This window comes from Pygoscelis adeliae, unplaced genomic scaffold (genome assembly GCF_000699105.1).
Source record: "Pygoscelis adeliae isolate BGI_AS28 unplaced genomic scaffold, ASM69910v1 Scaffold14, whole genome shotgun sequence".
Classification (NCBI taxonomy): Eukaryota; Metazoa; Chordata; class Aves; order Sphenisciformes; family Spheniscidae; genus Pygoscelis; species Pygoscelis adeliae.
The window spans coordinates 13884883-13904222 of record NW_008825109.1 but is presented as its reverse complement, the minus strand read 5'-3'; positions in this window follow the sequence as shown (position 1 = coordinate 13904222).

The window sequence follows — 19340 nt, the reverse complement described above, 5'->3', positions numbered from 1 at the left end:
ATTGTGGATAAAATATTTTTACAGATTTTGCAGATTATGCCACTTTCTTGCTTTGAAGGGGGATTTTTTTCACTGGGGAAGGCTTTACAATATATTGTAATTAAGCATAAATTCATTTAGTTGTTATTCATGGTTCACAATTATCAAATTATAATTGTAAAACATATCTCTGATAAAGTAAACAACATATCCTCCCACACCATTTTCCTTGCTTTTAACCTGTGAAAAAAATTATAAGTACTTATAAGCAAGGTTCCATGAAGGGTTAGAAGGCAAACATGTTAAACACATCAAAGGCTGTTAAACTGCATTACAAGACCAAGAAACATTAGATGATCATTTGTTGTGGAGAAAATTCTGATGTAGTTCTCAAGAGACACCACCAGCTTCTGCTCCTTCCATCTGCTCATCCTTGCACAGCTTAGCCCTTACTCCTCTAGCATGACTTTTGAAACCACAGACTTGTTCACAGCGATCTCTTTTTTCCTCTGGTATGTAACCAGCTAAAAAGGCTTTAGAAATAGTTACAAGGTATCTGCAGTGTCTGCAGTGATAGATAGTTACAGTATCTATCTGCAGTGATACCGGAGCTGGCTCTGAATGGATTAACTGTAGGTTTCGAAACGAAGTAATTATACAGACATCGGGGTACTCCAGCAATACCTGAACTCCTGAGCTCGTGTGTGTTAATTAGCCTTGTAGGGACGCAGTGCTAATTAGTCTGCATGGAGTGACCCGTACTACTGCTACTGGGACCTGACATTCAATTATATGTATGGTGTGGCTGTTTTGACATACAAGTTTTTTCATATTTCTCTCTAGTGTGGTATGCGTTATAGTGCAGTTAGAGAGTGCTGCTATGCAGCACAGACAACCTTACAGATTTACCACCTCATCAAACATGGTTCGTTCCTTCTTCTTTTTTACAGCTTAAATCTTTCTTTTGGTTTCATGTGGCTGTCAGTCACATCCGGTCACCCTGAATGCTCTTTTTTGTTTGGGTCTGTTATTTAACTCTTCCTATTGCAAAAACTTAATGGTATCATGGTCCTGGTTGGTTTCTGTGTGTTTCTTCATCAGGTGGACACCATCTAAAGCTCTGAAGACCACTGCCTATTTTTTTCACCAATGAAAGCAGTAGATGATTGGAAAACTAATGGTCCACACCATTACTTTGCAGGGTCCTAAGAAGGATAATACTCTAGGGACTGCCTTAATTCTTAAAAGACTAAGAAATCTAAGCTAAGATTAGGAAAAATATGACAGTTGAGCTCTGATATGTGTTGGCATGTTCACCTTGCATATGTGTGGAATTGTTTGCTTTAAACCAACTATTTCTGTGTTTCACCTGAACAAGTACTGTTCAGAGAAAGACTTGGAAGTTACCTTGTAGTCTAAGTCAGTAAAATGGAATTCTCTAAACATCTGGAAATGTTTCTGAAATACAGACTCACATCTTAACTAAACCTAGTGGAGGCTATTCTTTAAGGCTAATAGAGGCTTTTATTGTTTTGCTAAAAGCAGTAGAATCAAAAAGCCAGCTAGAACCAAAAAAGAAGGTCAAACAATTTCTTGAAAGCCTTTTATCTGTACTCAATTTTTCAGTAGCCCTATATGTAGTCCAGTATGGGCCAGCAGCACATCAGGAACAAACTGAGGTGCAACTGAATTCATCTCTAAAACCAGGCCCATAGGCCTTGAGAAGCTAATCAGCAAAAATTCTTGACAAAATCCATGGAGAAGGAAAAGATCCTTTATGGCATGATTCAGAGTAGCATCCCACATTTACGCACATAAATGCATTCTGGACTAGGCCCACCAAGAGAAAAGAAGGTATAAAGTAAGTAATTTCCAAAGCATATTGTCACCATTTGTCAATACTTCCCCATCATTATACATGTTCATTTATAAAAAATCTAATTTATCAAGTTATCAGCTTTGTAGAAAAAGTCTTGGTAGTCCTGGTGGGCATGAGCCAGCAACATGTCCTTGTGGCAAAGAAAGATAACAGTGTCCTTCCTGGGCTGCTTAAGGAGGATTGTTGCCATCAGGTCGAGGGAGGTGACCCTTCCCCTCTGTTCAGCACTGGTGAGGCCACCTTTGGAGTACTGTGTCCAGTTCTGGGTTCCTCAGTGCAAGAGAGACATGGACATACTGGAGAGAGTCCAGTGAAGGGCGACTAAGATGGTTAAGGGACTGGAGCAGCTGGCATATAGAGGAATGGCTAAGAGAGCTGGGACTGTTTAGCCTAAAGAAAGGCTCAGGGGGGATCCTATCAATGTATATAAATACCTGAAGGGAGAGTGCAAAAAGGACTCAGACAGGCTCTTTTCAGCAGTGTCCAGTGACAGGACAAGAAGAAACGGGCACAAACTGAAACACAGGAAGCTCAGTCCGAACACAAGGAGAAACTTTCTAACTGTGAGGATGACAGCACAAGTTGCCCAGAGGGTGGAGTCTCCCTCCTTGAAGATATTCAAAGGTTGTCTGGACGTGGTCCTGGGCAACAACTGGCTGTAGGTGGCCCTGCTTAAGCAGAAGGGATGAACCAGGAGACCTCCAGAGCTAACTTCAACCATTCTCTGATACTGTGATATTATGACCTTATGATAATAAACTCACATTTGCATATCTAAAGAGAAAATAGAAATGAAATCTAATTATTATTCTGCTGTCCATTAATCTCTCTGGCTGACAAAAGCTCTTAAAAACTTATGACTGCTACCAGAAGTTCCATTGGTTAAGGAGGAAAAAAATGTCTAATGAGGGTGGGGGGAAGTACACGAACACAAGTTTCATATCTCAGTTGTATTGTTGCTTCATCACACAGGAGATATGGATTAACATAACAGTATGAAAAGCCTCCCAGTGGCAGCAGTTTTCTATTTCAGAAACAGTTATGAATGACAGTCTGCGGAGACCATAGAATCATAGAATCATTAAGGTTGGAAAAGACCTCTAAGATCATCGAGTTCACCCGTCAACCCAACACCACCATGCCCACTAAACCAGATGTCACTATAAAGAGTGCCTCAAGCCCTGGTATGAGTGATCTCATAAAGCTTTCCCTTCCAAGGTGTTTCTCTGGAAAGACATCTCCTATTCATATTATGTTAACAGAAACCAAAAGGTGTGGATGACAAACCTGGATGTTGACATGCCGTGTTGCTTTGAAGCTTACATATGAAGAAATCTTTCATCACAGCTTGCCATACTTATTCTAGGTTAAATCAGCACCTGTTTTGTTGACTTCTCAAAATTCAGAGATTTTTTCTGTTTTAATGCTGCTTCTACCTTAAATCTCAACTAACTCCTAATTTTCTGTGAAATTAGTGCCTAAACTCTTAATCTAAGAAGTTTTGTCTATAGTGAGTAGTTTTTACCCTCATGGTAACTATGCCATCTGTCTGTCAATGTTGCCTCCTGGTTTTCTCAGATGGATTTTTCTCCCAAGGGAAATACTGAAAATGAATTCACTGGGGAATACTAAAAGGATGATGAATCAGAAGATGTAACTTCCAAGAGAGTTTTACACTGGGCTGGCAGTGGATCTCACGTCATAGTAATTTTTTCCCACTTGTCTTTTCTATCATACCTTAAACAGCTACAGTATCAATACCGCTCCTAAAGTAATATGTCTATATATTACAAAATTGGCTGCGAATACTACTTTCTTTTTACTAGATGACAGAGAATTTAGGGCACTTTTTAAAGTGAACATAGCAGTATGTCAGACCCTACTACTTAGAACCTCTTGAAATGAATTAATTTTCAGCAAGTGATACAGCCATTGGGAGTGCAATTTACCTGACCATTGTGCTCATCTATAGACTACCTTTGCATCTGGGCTAGTTGTTGGGATATCCTTTATTTCATTGGAGGAAACTAAGCAAGTTTAGAGTATAACTCATTATATCCAAGATTTCCTCCTTAAGAAAGGTCTGAACACTCATGCCTTTAAAATGTCTATTTCTTCCCACTAAAGAAAAAAGTGACCAGCTTAGACATAAACGTTTACATGGTGGTGCAATTCAAGGACAGGTTAAATGGATCCTGACATAGGTAACCAAACAGATTCAGTTTGAAACTGCACACTGAAGAAATGTATGAAACTGAATGTATTGGTATGCTTTGGGTTATACTTAAATAGTCTGCAAACCTGGCATGATTGAGATGGCTTTGAAGAGTGAAGAGGGAATGAGAATAATGGAATGTTTTAAAAGTGCCAGTTACACATGCAAGCTGGTAAAAATTTGGGAATTTTTAAGACATAAGCTTGGAATGCAGGTCAAACAGCTTAGACTGACATTTCCTTCAGCTTCCATGTGTTTTCTTAGACATTTTGGTGTTGAATACAAGAAGTCTATATTGATATGGTGAATGGACTGAGGAATCTGACAAGCAAAATCAGGAGTATCCGTTCCCTGTTGACAGTGAACATACATCTATACTTAGCATTCATTTTCCCTGATATCCTTTACTAAGAGATTGCTGAATAACATTTTGCTACAAATTAAGATGTTTAAACTAATGCTTCAGGCTAATCCTGAAAAGTATGATTGGGAGTAACCAAATAAGCAGGATTGTAAGCTATGTAACCTGTAATTTTTAAAGGATCTAGGCAAGAGAGTATAAACCAATCTTTTTCTGTTTAATATATTTTATTAGTTTCCTAAAATATGTCGACAAAATTCTGCTGCTGCTCTTTCCCCTAACTGCATTATGGAGATGTATTTAATAAACTGTAAATAAATCATAAAGACTGCTACTAAAACAACAGTGCCAGGAAGAAGAGCTAACAGAGGCATGTGTCAGAGGAAAGCTGGGGCTGATTTTTGTTAACAGCCCTGTTTGGCAGATTTAAGGTAAAAATCAAAACTAAAATTAAAATATTTTACATCTGAAGATTTTTGCCAGTTTTGTTTCAATACCACACCTGGAAACTTCTGTCATAATGATTGATCTATTAATTAAGAATAATTTATGCAAGACTTGTCCTTTCTTCTGGTCATAATGTGTTTACAAAGTGTTCATTAAATAGGATTAAATGGAGTTTTTTTCAGTTTCATAAGGAAAACCATGCTAATTTTTTAAGGAAAACCATATTAATTTTACTTTTCTTTAATTTCCAAAGATTTTCTGTTTAAATAGTGTTATTGTTCCTCTGAAGATATATTATTGTTTTTGTAACCTACTGATTATACTTATTTCTATAAACAGATTATCCTGAGGAAATGATCTGAAATCCCTGAGAACAATATGGAAAATGGGCTGAGAGCTCTTTAGGAGGTAGGCAGAGAGTGAAAAATTACCAAGGAATAAAAAGCTTAATCAGAATATTTCCTTATCCTGTCCTCTAAAATCTTGATCTTGTAAAATCTACTGACTTTTAAATTTTGTTTTAGGCATGATTGTACAATTCACGGTAAATACAGTTGTAGAATATTTTATTTTCAGTATCTATGTGGGATTCTATGAACTCTATATATTCACTTTTTCTTTATGATTTCCTATAATAGTTTTCCTTTTTAAAATCCCAGCCTGTACTGGTGTCTTTAAATTTTAGGTGTATGAGGCAGCTGAACAAGCAAAAATGATTGAATTAAGCTGAATAATTATTATTCAGTTTAGAAAAAAAATGCCTAAGTATCTCTCTTTCTCTCTGCAGTCTCCCAAAACCTCTTAACTTAGCTTACATTGTCTTGCACATCTCAGGAACTTCAGGCATTCTTCACTAGCAAAAATGTAACAGGGAAGATGGCCATCCACTTGGGGCAACTCTTCATAGCCCCTGTGAAATTTTCAAATACAAGTTTATTAGTGAAGCCAACCAGATTATCAGGTTGAAAATTATTTTTCTATTTTATTGCTCTGATATTCCCAAAGGGTAAACTTTTGGATCGGGGGAGTGACCCTTAAGGAAGTGATTTATGAGGACATGAACCCTAAAAAAAAATAATTAGGCTATGGTTCATCACAGTTGTTAACCAAACCAAATATATGCCACTACAGAGCCAATGTAGACAGATACAAGCATTATAGTTTTAGGAATCTGTGGCTGACTGAGGTTTTCTTAGCTGACAAGGTGCCTGTATTTTTACTTTTACCGTGTTGGTATCCTTACGTACACAGGAGATAAATAAAAGTTGATCTGTGCAATACTGACTGAAAAATCAGGCTTCAGTAAAAAGTTGCTGGGACTACCAAAAACAGTTACTCCTAAAAACATAGTCTGCATCAATATCAGTGTTTATCTGATAAGGTTTAGGAATGTGAAAGACAGGAAAATGTCACATTTTTGCTTTTTAAATCACTTTATATTATATTTCTACTTAGGATACTATCTTTGGTTTAATTTTTTTTTTTTTTAGTCTAGTATTATTTACTTAATAATTGCTTCACTTCAACATTCCCTCTACTTCATTTTTTTTCTTAATTAATAATGCACACTTCCAGATCCTGCTCATTTGCAGAAATTAAAATTCTACAAAAACATCTGTTAAAAAAAAATAAATCTTTAACATTCTTAGTATTCCTTATTCTTCTGAGGAACTTTTAAGGCAGTTATTATTATTCCTGTTACTCAGGTGAGAGTCAATTAAGATGTTTTGTGACTGAATAAAATCCATGAGGTGAATCAATGACAGAGTTCTGAAAGTAGGACTGATACTGTTTCTAGTGAATGAATCAAACTTGCAGGGCTGTTAATTTATTCCAGAATTTTCTTTGTTTTCCCAGGCTGTACTTTCCTCTTAATTATATCACTTACTCTAGTGGGCAGTTCTAATTAAGGCTGTTTTGTCTTGATTTACAACATACAAATATCCTCATCTGGAATCTGCTTAAAGCCAAAAATAGTAAGTCATAAATCATTATCAATTAACAGTTTATGCTACAGTATGTATTGAGAAAAAATTGATTTCTTACTGGTAATTATTAAACATTGCAACAAAAGTATTACATAAAAAAGCCCTCCTAGCAGTATAATATTGGCATAGCCAATCGAAGTAATATGATGATTTCTCCAAAATCCTCAGAAGCCATTTATGGATCTTCTGCTGATATGTAAACTGCGTTAAAGAAAATGTGCTGTATATATTGTTAGGCATACGCAGTAAAAAGAGATTGTTAATCTCTCTTAATAGCTTCCATGGACTGTTTTAATACAGCAAGACATGTAAGAGTGATCTTAAATAATTTGGCTAAAACTCTTGAACATATGTTTAACTTAAAGTATATTTTTTGACACCTTGATGAACAGATATTTTTCCTGAATAAAATTCTATTTAGCATGTATATTTTTTTATATATGTTCATAAATTATCTTAATCCTCACCAAGCTTAAAAATAATTACTTAGTTTAAGAAGAATATATAATATGATTTTTGTATATAGAACAAGGAGTTTGGGTCTTTTAGATTTCGAATTGGAAGTGGTAAAAAAATTTACTCCAAATCCTGACAAAAAATGTGGAAAATTATAAATCCAAAATCATATAACAGTAAGAGGGGTGTGTGTGTGTGTGTGTGTGTGTGTGTGTGGTTTTTTTCTTAGAGTTATTCTTTCCGCTCTACTTCTGATGGTGATTTTATCAGCTTTCAGGTTAAGAAGGCTGAAGCTGAAGTAATTGTTCTATGAATTGTTTCCCTTTGCTCTCCATTTTATATAACAGCCTTAATATATATAGATCAGTAGTTTCTAAGGAATTTACATGAGTATTAGGTCATTGTTTTGTAGTCTATCACTTATTCTCATTTTTGAAACCAAGAGATTAAGAGACAAAGATCTATGTACTCCCTTCTTCTGCCAAAACCGGTAGAGGGAGCAAAAAACTGGAAAGTGGTGCAGGTTTCTTACCATCTACATTGTACAGTGTTGATAGGAAGAAAATACTGCCCAAAAGAGCTCTGTAAGGGTCTGAGTTCCAGACATATTGGTCCTTTCCTTCCACCTTCATAGGTCCCATTCACAACTGGAACAGAAAATCTGATTATCCTAGTGGGAAAGAGCCACTGCAGCCACTTTGCTGGACAAATCCTACTGGCGGTGAACAGAGAATGATTTGAACTTGCATATCCCATTTTAAGTGGCGGGGTGTGGGGGGGGACAACTACTCAATTTTGGTGGACCTTTTCCCTCAAAAAGCCTCTGAACTCTCCATAAGGGACATTGAATGTGTTTTTGAAAACTGATCACCAAGATGTATTAAAGTGACAACACATTTGGCAAATTAATTTAAAGAATGGGTGAAAGACAGGTAGTTGCAATTAAGACATTTGCTAAACAATTTCCTGTGGTTTTATAAGTAGGTGACTTAAAATATCTATTTTTCTGTTATTACTTGGTACCATGCAGGTTTAGAGCATGCAACATCATCCAGAACTATTCTATCCTGAACCTCCCTGTAGAATCATAAGAAAAAATGAAAAAAACATCATCTGCACCCCGGTGTCCTCTTTCCTTATTCACTTGGCAGAAATTATGAGTTTAAAGCTAATGTGCTTGGACATCCACCAGTAACCACTATTAAAAATCTGCAAGTCTAAAAGTTCAGTACTTGTAATTTTTGGATAGTGTTTTCTGAAGATTTGACTTTGTGTGTATGTGTTCTCTTAGCTTTTTATTTTAATACCTCCTTTCAAGAAATTAATATCAGCAAATTCCCTGTAAAAAAGGAGGGTGTTAAGAGATACTATACACCTATTCAAATGAGTTTACAATAATTTAAAGATGATATTTGAGCCATGGAATTTCATATCTTCAAAATGAAGGAAGAATAATCTGTTGTGAAGGATTTGACTGGAGATAATCTTTTAGTTCAGACAGAAAAATAGTGTGATGGGAAATTGATAGTGAAGAATTAGATGTTTTCATTTTTGAACAGAGTGTAAAAACACTGATACACATCTGTCTTTTGTCATCTTTCTCCTTCTCTTTGCCCTTCTTGTGGTGGGATATTTGTTTCTTGTTATGTTTTACTCATTTAAATTTCTCTTTCTTCAGTATATGTGTCTTGCCAATAGATTCTTATCCACCTACATTGCTAAATAAATTGCTAAATCCTGAAATAATAAAAACTATAAGGTTGATGTTTTCATTTCTAAGTACATTGCAGTGTAATTTAGCTCCAGAAATCAGAAATTGGATATATGCAAGTCATGACTTTCAAGACATACTGGGAAGTTGTTTATGGTGTATAGGTCACCTGGATTATTTCCAGGCATTTCAGCATTTTTTCTGCCATCCTGCACCATCAGACTGTTGTGCATACAGCAGCACATCTCTGCTTTACACAGCTGTGTTTATGTTGGTTCCTCATAATGGCAATGAAAGGGACCCTAGAGAAATGTCAATTGCTTAACCGGCAATTGGGATTTCTTGGATTGGTATCCATGACATGATGTCTAACAATTTCCTGATGAAATCAATGCCATTGTGGTCCAAGTTTTGTCACATATAACTATGTGATATTGTATTCATTAAGCAATCACATTAAACTTTAAATGATAATGATATTATTATTTAATCATTTTTTGGTGGTGAAAGGGGACAAAGAAGGTTAACAAGCTTTGAGAAGTCCTCCAATCTATTTATATCCTAACTGTTTTGTCCTAAAGGAAGTATGTTAGAAAAATTAGGCATACTGGTTTTTAGCATAAAAAAGATAGGATATTTCTTGAATCTTAGCTTTTTAAAAGTGGTTCGTAATAACAATCTTTGCCAGCAAAGGTCCTAAATAATAAATGTTCTACTGTCACAGATAATTTTTTTTAGTTTGTATTTGACTGTTTAGTGACCCACCTGGAAGGGACAAGGTGGGTGGACATTGTCTAAAGTTGGGAATAGATATTCTCTAGACATGCTCCAGACATTCTCTGATATGATTTTTTTTTTTTTTTTTTTTCAAAATAGGTACTGGTCTAAAGAAGAAATGAAGAAAATAACTCTTTTGGTTTGGGTTTTTTTTTTAATAAAGAATTTGTGAAAGAGATCACTCTAGGTTGCGAATCAAAATTGTGTATTTTTAATAAAAATATGCAAGTTTTATGCTGCACAATATAAAAATATTTTCACTTCTGCAACCATGGCACTACACAGTGTTTCTAGAGGCATCATCACAAGTTGCACATACAGGGCACCCAAAAGATTGTTTTGTCCTTTTACTGCAGCACAGCGTGTTCTTATTTGGAAATATTTTTCATTTCAGCACAAATGACTAGAAGCAAGGTAGGCACAAATTGGTCTTTCAGGGTTTTTTTACTGCCCTCTTCACTCCAGTAGCACAACAAAAAAGTTCCAATGATGGGAATGGTCCATGTGGGTCAAGGTGATCTGTGCAGTGAGGGGTGTGAAGGTCTGGGAGGAAGAAAGAGAATTATAAATAGGGAAAATGAAAATGCCCTCCTCTTCCCATCTGCAGTCAGTAGAAGAGTGTGGAGGGAGACTTAATGCTCGCACAGGAACTGAATGGGAGACTAATTGGGATATAACAAATCACTATGAAATTAATTGGTGTATAACACTGATTTGTATTGTTGTATTTGATGTGGCAGTTTGAGATTGTATTCTCAAATAATGGTGCAACATAATTATTCCAATGGAGTGTGGGCTATCACCTCAGATATTATCAGGAAAGCACACTCTAATTACAGCAGAGTGGTTTTGCTATGCCAGTCAGGAAAGTAGTAGCTGTCAAGCTTTGCGACATAAAATATTCAACCTCAGATAATTAACAAAGTTGGCTTAAATTATGCCAAATTATGACTCAACTTTTTCCAAATTAGAGCACTCCAGAGGCTAATTAAAAAATGCACGATAGCATTCAAGAGATATATGTTTGGTTGCATATGTATGTATGCAGAATATGTATGACTGCACATATTCTCCTGTGTGCAGTCAGACCTAGTTCCTCCATGCCCATCTCTGCAAGCTTGGGAATAAAAAGCAATAACCCCACTGAGGGCTAGTGTGCAAGAACTGGACTCCTACATACTTCTTGTGTATTGCTGTACTACTGTGCTGCTACTGTACTGCTGTGTACTACTTGTTCCCTTATGCTGCAGTGGTGAGCTTGTGCACTGTACACATTTAGTACAAGAAGAATATAACACTCAGAGAAACTTTATTGAGAGATATAAAGTTCTGAATGGATCCCACTGGGCCAACATAAAAGCCATTGCTACTCCCTGATCAAATTAAACCCAGCTTGAAAAGTCACATGTACATACTAAATGTATAAGGAAAATCAAATCAACAATGTATATTTCTGTAAAATGCCATTAAGTTATTTTCTTGTACTCTTTTTCACCCAATGAGATTCTACAGAAAGTGAGAAGTATAGATGGGAGCCACACAATGTTCTCTTGTCTATTGAACAAATATTACTTTTATTTTTAAGTAACGCTATGCTTTACAGCATGAAATACTTGGAGAATTAAATTATGGCTTCAAGTCTGACATTATAAAGCACTTGATATTTGTATCGGAACGCAAGCCTGTATAAAAAGTCTAGGTGTACCACATTTTATCAGCACTTTATAAAACTGAATGTGTTTTAGTATTATGATCTGTTGCAAGGGGATATCTTTTCTCCTATCACAGCTACTGAGCAAGGGTACAAGAGAAATTCTGATACTGGCTTACTGTCTGCTGAGCTGAGAAACAGATCTATATGCTCCTCAACTTCTGTCTCCTATACTGTAATCAGTAAAAATAGGCAACAGGTCTTCAACTTTATACATTGATTTCTACCTTCCATGTTCTCTTCACTGCCTTGCTATGAGCTGTATCATCCCTCATGCATTTCAAAGGTCCTTTGGTAGGCCAGCTACCAAGCCTTCTGTAGTACCTAGCTAAATCAATTTTTTCCCACTGACTGTAACTCATCTTAAGTTTTATTCTAACTCAGAATATTCTTTAATGGTGTTCTTTGAAAACACAAAATAGTTAAATAAGTTTGATTCCTTGGAGATCTGATACAGTACTCACCTAACTTGCCATTCTAGCAACTTGGGCACATCTGTGTCTAAGAAAACACAAAGATAATAATGACCTTCATCTTCTTTGTATGTTAGAAAAAATAGCTTATTCTCCTTTTGTGCTTACATATACCTATTGTCATTACAGGTCCAATAAGTGCACAACTGGCCTTTTTAACATACAGAGAATATGAAGAAGGCTCATCATTCATTGCTCAGCAGATAGGCAAATTAGTATATAATATGTAATTCTCTGATCAACAATGCTTTCTTTATAAAAAACATGACTAAGAACATGAAAAGTATTCACCTTGGTTCTGTTAAATCACTCTACTTTGTGAGTGGATATAGTAAGGTTTAAATATTAATTCTGTGTTGCCATGCATCAGTATTATTGATGTGAGCCTGAGTTCTGCTGACCTACTAAGATCATCTTTTCAAAGGTCACAGCAGATTCAGGTTAGTACTATTGTGAAGGAGTCAGGGCAGTTCTATCAAACAAAATTGCTTAATATTATTTTGTGCAAAGCAGTGTAATAAAATAACAAATAATAATAAAACTGAAAGCAGCTTTTTAGATTTTATAGCTTAGACTGTTTCCCAGTGGTGACTCAGATTAGTTACCTTTTGGGTGAGATAATGAAGAATGCCACTCAGTATTTCCCCATGGAACAAATGACCCTATATTAATTTTGGTTGAGAACCACTTCCTTTCTCTGCTCAGGTTTCTTTCTGCCTTTCTTGGATTCAAAAAATTTCATAGGCTTTCAAAGTCAATTCATATTTAATAAACCATGAAGAAAAACATTTATAAATAAAGTTGTTATGAAGAGAAGGAACTTGATTTCATCAGGTAGGTACTACCATTTCCCAAATTGTAAAAATTATCATAACCAAAAGGGTTTAGGACCTTTCCTGTTTGCTAAACTTAAGACCCAAAGAATATCTTTATTCGGAATGTACTATTTCAAGTAATATAGACAGGTACACTAGCCATACCCAACAATGCAATTAAGTATTTGGCTTTACCTTTTATGTTATTTCTTTAATTTCTATCATTGAATAAAATAGCATATTATGAGCTAGGCAAAGAATATGTTTGAGCTCAGAAATTTGCTTGGCGTGTATTTTGTAGCATAGTAGTAAGTGCAACTTGTTCTGTGGACTGATTCAGAGAGCGCATACCTAATGTAACTGGAAGAAAAAATAAAGATGAAGGACAAATAGTATGCACTACAGCTACAGAAACAATGCAGTGAGCTGTCGAAGTTTCATGTAAGATAAAAACTTGCAGATAGATATTATCACTTGCCATTGATTTATGCTTAATGACAGAACCAATGCTGAAAGATCTTGCACTTTTTGTCCTCTAATAACAATTCTGTTCCTGCAGTGGGTTCCCAGTGATAGTATGTTTTGGTGGTTTTTTTATTGTTGTTTTTGTTTCTTGTTTTAATTGTTTCATCTGGATAAGATAGTAAAGAATTGAATATAAAAGCTATGTCCAATTTGACATGTTGTATAGCAAAAGTTAATGGTGATTGGAGAGTTTAAGAGGTTTTTGAAATGTAAAGAAGAATTTAAATCTTGTTAAAATTTGCACTCAGGCATGAGACTTGTTATGGAGGTGTTATGTGTAGACAAACTTGCAGGGTCTGGGCCCACCGGGGGTTGCAGATGCTCAGCGTTTATCAGGAACAAGTTTTAAGTTGGCTTTGGTTTTCTACTACTTTGAACTTTCATTCTCTTACTCTGGCTATTTTCTGGCCTTTCATGTTTTCTCTCTGTTTTGGATACTTGTTTTCTGTTTAGAAACTTTTCTATGGATCCTTCTTCAGTTTTATTTGAAAGCTCAGTAAGCCTGAGAGTTGTTTCTTCCCACCTTTTGACCCAATAAACTGAATTTTCACACCCACTTATCTCTAGTAAGTTATTCTCTAATACGCTTTCGCTCTGGTTCTGAAGATTGACTCCCTCTTTTTCATTCGTTTAGTGCTGGTGAAGAAGTCCCTTTCTGAATGCACATTGCCTTAAGCTGTTGTGAAATGGATAGAGACAGCAAAATAGTCTCCATTTCTTGAAAATCATACTAAGTGATCCATCCTTTTCTTTTTTTCCCTTTTTTTTTTTCCCCCAGGCAGGTAAAAGGTATATTTTTTCCAAGGAAGAGGAGAGAAAAAGACAATTTTTCTTAGAATTTATTTTCAAAGTTGGCATGTAATAAAAACCCTGCTACTCTGCCTTTTGTTGTTGTTGAATATATTGTTGTTAAATATAAAACCAGCCATTATTGCTGCTGTGTTTGTACCCTAGCTTCCCTTTGGCAACGATAGCTGAATGTACCAGTCTAGCTTTTAGAAATCAAATTTAAAATGTTGTCACCCATTTAAAAGACTTAATTTTTCATCAGACCTTTAAGGCAGGAAAACAAAAATACACTGAATAAAAAAGTAGTATAGAATGCTACAGCAGAATATTGGTAGACCTCAACATCAGCAGAATGGCACTGTTGTACAAATAAATAATAACAGTTGTAATTTATCAGCCTAGGTATGATGAATTTAATTCATTGATATATTATGTCTGTTTTGAGCTCTTTCAACAGTGTAAACCAACACAGGTTATACCAGCTGTGAATTACCAAATTGGTGTAAAAATCACAGCATAGTTCTGACTTTGAATGAATGATTTCAAAGTCATTTTATTATTGTTGTCTGCTTACTAGATAACAAGTGACAAAATACATCTTAAGTTTTAAACAAGTTAATTTCTATTTACACATCTGTTCTACCATCACCAGTTCTGTTGAATAAATAGCATTATGTCTGATATACTCTATATAAACAGAATTAAGCTCACTGCTTTCCTGTAATTCTATTTATCTACTTGTAGTTGTAATGCCTTTCCTGCTAAAGCTTGTCTATAATATCCAGAGGATATTTTGGATTAAAATCTCACCATCATTATGTACTAAATTGTCCGTGTTGAATAAAGCAAATGGTTAGAGAATGTAATGCAAGAAAAACAATAAATAGTTGATTTTTATTGCTTAGCCCTTCAATGTTGAAATAAATGCTGAAAAATGTACAGTAGTGTCTACTTTATTCTATTTAAAATGGTTCCAATATTTAATGGAAAAAAAAAATAAAAACTTTTTTACTTATTCCTGGCTTTAAACTCTCTTCCTACTCAACACGAAACAACAAGACGTTATTCCACTGATGTAGGTGAGAAAAGCCAGTGATCTAGTCTGATCATCTGTATTACACAGACATCATAACATCATTAATTAATTCTTTTATTGTGCCCAATATCTTGTGATTAAATAGGGAGATATGTTTTAGAAAGAGGAAAGATCTTGATTTGAAGGTCTCAATGAAATATATGAGCTTATTCTTGGCTACTGCCTAGATGATATGATATTATTTTTTCTCCTTGATTACCAAAAATGCACTTGATAGCTTGGTAAGAGTTGCTGTTGTCTTGGGGTTATTTAAATCTTAGTGACAGACCAAATATTCAAATTGTGCAAGTATTTTTGCAGCAAAACTCATTTCTTCGTGCATGTATGTAGTTAGGAGAAACAAACTAGAACCAAATAGGTGATGTGAGATTCTACTACAACATGGCTATTACTCTAAGTAAACTTTCTCAGTCTTTACTCATTTTTAACAAGTAAGCTTAGCTAAATTACTCACCATTGTCCTACTGCTCACAGGATGAAAGAAGTGAAGGTAAAAGTTAACTTCAGGAAGAAATTTGGTCCTTTTCTCCACCTCTGTCTGCCTTTTCAGATTAGCAGAACAGACTGGTGCTTTGGGCTCCACAAGTGTAGGACAGACTCCTATCCTAATGTTTTCTCACTGCCCTCACCTCAAGGCTACTGGCTACTCTGAGGTACGCTCCCTTCTCTCCTGGTAAAACTATGCTAGCTTTGAAAAACTTTTTCCGGCTAAACTAGTACTTTTTCAAGAAAGTTTGAATTTTCTTTTTTACAAATCAGTTCTTTCCACTAAAAAACTCCCAAACAAACCCACAAAACAAACAAAAAAACCCTTTTGGTTTTTTCTGCCCTGCTCTGCTGCACAGCCAGTAGCTGCAGCCCCAGTGGTATCTATCCTACAGTTTTTATTCCCATTCAGCAGGGAATAAAATTCTCTGCTTTGTACACCTCCTTGGCTCATTGTCTCACCACTGTAGCCAATGCTGAAGTTGCTGTTTAACTCACTGACTCATTTCATTCGTGGAGCATTTTTCAGTTAATTTCCCTGTCAACACTCCGTGCAGCTGGCATTAGTTCTCCTTATGCTCCCTTCTTATTCAGACCCATATCCTCTTTTGGACACCTACTCAGTGCCTTCACTATTTACCTGCTCCATATCCTCTACTCTCCTTCCTTCTTGTGTGCTAAGAAAGCTAAGGTCTCTTTTCTGTCATTAACTATTATTCTCTCCTAATACATTATCAGGTGTGTATTGCTTTTATAATCATGGGGATACCTTTTTGCCTATAGCCATGTTGCCCATGATGTCAGACCAGCTTACATCCACGCACTCTTCTTCACTTACTGCTTTCACAACCAACTCGTTTGTACCTCATGCTAACTTCAAATTTGCCTCTCTTAGCATTAACATTCCCTGTTAATTTCCAGAAATATGGAATATTTTGCTCTATCTTCTCGAGCTGTGCACCAGTTCTTTCTGCAAAACTTACACCTTTTAACAATTCACCTGGAAACACTCCCTTCTCTAGCAGCCTGTTCTCATCCGTTGTTAAATCTTTCTTCTCCGTATGCTTCTTTCATATTTTAGCTCTACAGGAAATGTTCTTCTCTCATTCTGTATAAAGAATCATTCACAACAGTTTCTTTTAAGATATGTTTAATCTCTGTGCCATATATAAACATGTATATGTGTATATTAATTGTTTTTGACTAGTAAGTCTACAGAAGGTACAAATTCTACAGATATAAGATCAACTTTATACATCCAGGATGTAATCAACACATTTTTTCATTCCATCTAACAAGATGATTGCCCTGTACAGAAGCACATAGAAATACCAATAATTAGTACAAAAATATTTTGCTGCTCTCTAATATGACTAACCTTTCTCCTTTCTGTAAAAGAAGTGGTCATTCTGGTGTTGATTAGAATGATCATTAGCATACTGTGTTCCATTAAGTAAAAGATTCATTTTATTTAATCTCATTATAATTGAAATAGCTTTAAAGTGAGGATTTAGGGTGGATTTGGGGTTGGGGTTTTTTTGCATTGATCCAGTACAACATGACTTATGTAAATATTCAGTGTATTTAAATATAATTAGCAGCTACATTAAAAATAGGCTCACAGTTCATGGAATAGGAAATTAATCATCCATCTCTGTAAAAATATATATTTTGGTATTGTTCTGGATAAGGCCTGGATGGAATCCCTTGCCATGGTTTGAAAGTCCTCTAGCACTATTTTTGGTTATTCTTTTATTGTATCTGGGTTTACACCATAATGCACTGTTCTTTCATGGACTAAGATTTCTGTGCCCCAGTGCTGGTAGACCAAGCAAATGATTTTAAACGAGAACTGCCTAGTCTGAAAAGTTGGCACCATGCTGAATACAGCTAATGTCTTTGTAAAAAGGGACAGCAATATAAGATGTATTATTGTCAGCTACTGCTTCCCACTATCTGTTCTAGTTCATTCTGCTGTAAAAGCCAATGCCTCAGCTCTTACTACATGTAGTTTAAACTTACCCGTTGGACTTTCATCCTCCTGAACAGAGGAGCACTTTCTCAAAGGGCCTCATAGCAATGGAATTATATCTAGCATAATTGACTCTTTTTTGCAACGGATGACTTTTTGTGCAAACATTTCTTGCTGTGCTCCAACCATGGTGTAAAGCAACTTGTTTAACCCTCCTGCTCCTCCCCTATTACACTGAGGAGAGGAACGAAGCAGACACCATTTCCTGTGGGGACAATACAATGAGAGATGGGCAGATGCATGAGAGTGATAACACGGAAAGGGATTTGGATGTGAAGACAAGAAACAAGATGCAACTAAACAGGAGAGCTAGTAAAATGGAATGGGTTCACAATGGTATGGGTGGAAAGTTAACTTTTAAACTCTGATGTGAACTGACAGAAGAAGGATGTGGTCACAGAATAACTAGGAATCATATTTGATACAGGAGGTGATAACTTGGGAGAGTTAGAGAAAAAAGGTCTCACAAACATTGAAGGAAAAAAAGCACTATGATTAATACATAATTTAGATGGCAGACATAGGATAAGAGAAAGGAGTTGAACAGCAACCCTTGATTCTGAACTGGAAAACGTAATGTGGAAACTGGTGTTGACACCAACCATGTGCAGTGAGCAAAAGCGTGCTCAAACAGGACAAGTTTTTATGATGTTACACCAGCGAACTTCATGTGGAAGACTGAGAAGTTATTAAGGTCCTCTTTGCAGACTTATAAGCTCTCATATATTTTGTTAGAATAGGCCTTTATGTTAGGTCTTAACAGAAGACTGATTTACAATGGAAACATCCTTGCTGTTACTTGTTATGTTATCAAATGTTTCTTGAGCTTTCCAGTAACAGTGTTTAACTAAATTTCCTAAATCTAATTGCTAGCTTGATGTAATATTTCCTCTGGTGACTTGAAAAATGAATTGTTTCTCATAACGAATGTTATTGGGGTTTTTTCTTGTTTATGTTAATGGTTATTTAATTGTATTGTATCTTTCATTTGGAAATGATAAGTACATTAAAAACTGAATAACAAAAATAAAACTCTAAGAACGGTGTATAAGAATAGAAGTGATTGATAGTGGTGATGATGATGATGGTAGTGTTTGTGAGACTACAACACGAGCCCATTTGGGTACAATTTAAAAACCATATTCCCAGAATGAACATAAGATGATAAATTTTCTCAGTTAAGTGTCAATAACCTTTCATTTCATGGATACAATAAAAATAGAATGTGAAGGTAAAATACATTGTTCTTTGAAAGGAACTAGTCTTTCTACTTTATTTTGGGGGTTGGATTTTTTTTTCCCAGCAATGCAATTTCATATAACTATAAATTCAGTATTGGAAAATCTAAATGAAACATTATAGTTTTCATAATACTGAAAACAACAGTAGAATGAGCATATCCCAGATCTGAGTTGTCTGGACTAACTTCTACACCTGTCAAGCCTACAATGAAGCAAGCAAAAGTAAACAAAAATAGCCATAAAAATTGCTTGCTTAGGGAACCACTGTGGATTACCACAGGTAGCGTTTCTGTCACAGTACTTGTGGGAACCTGGCTAGCTGACCAGGGACATGTAAACATCGAAAAGTTAAGTCAGCA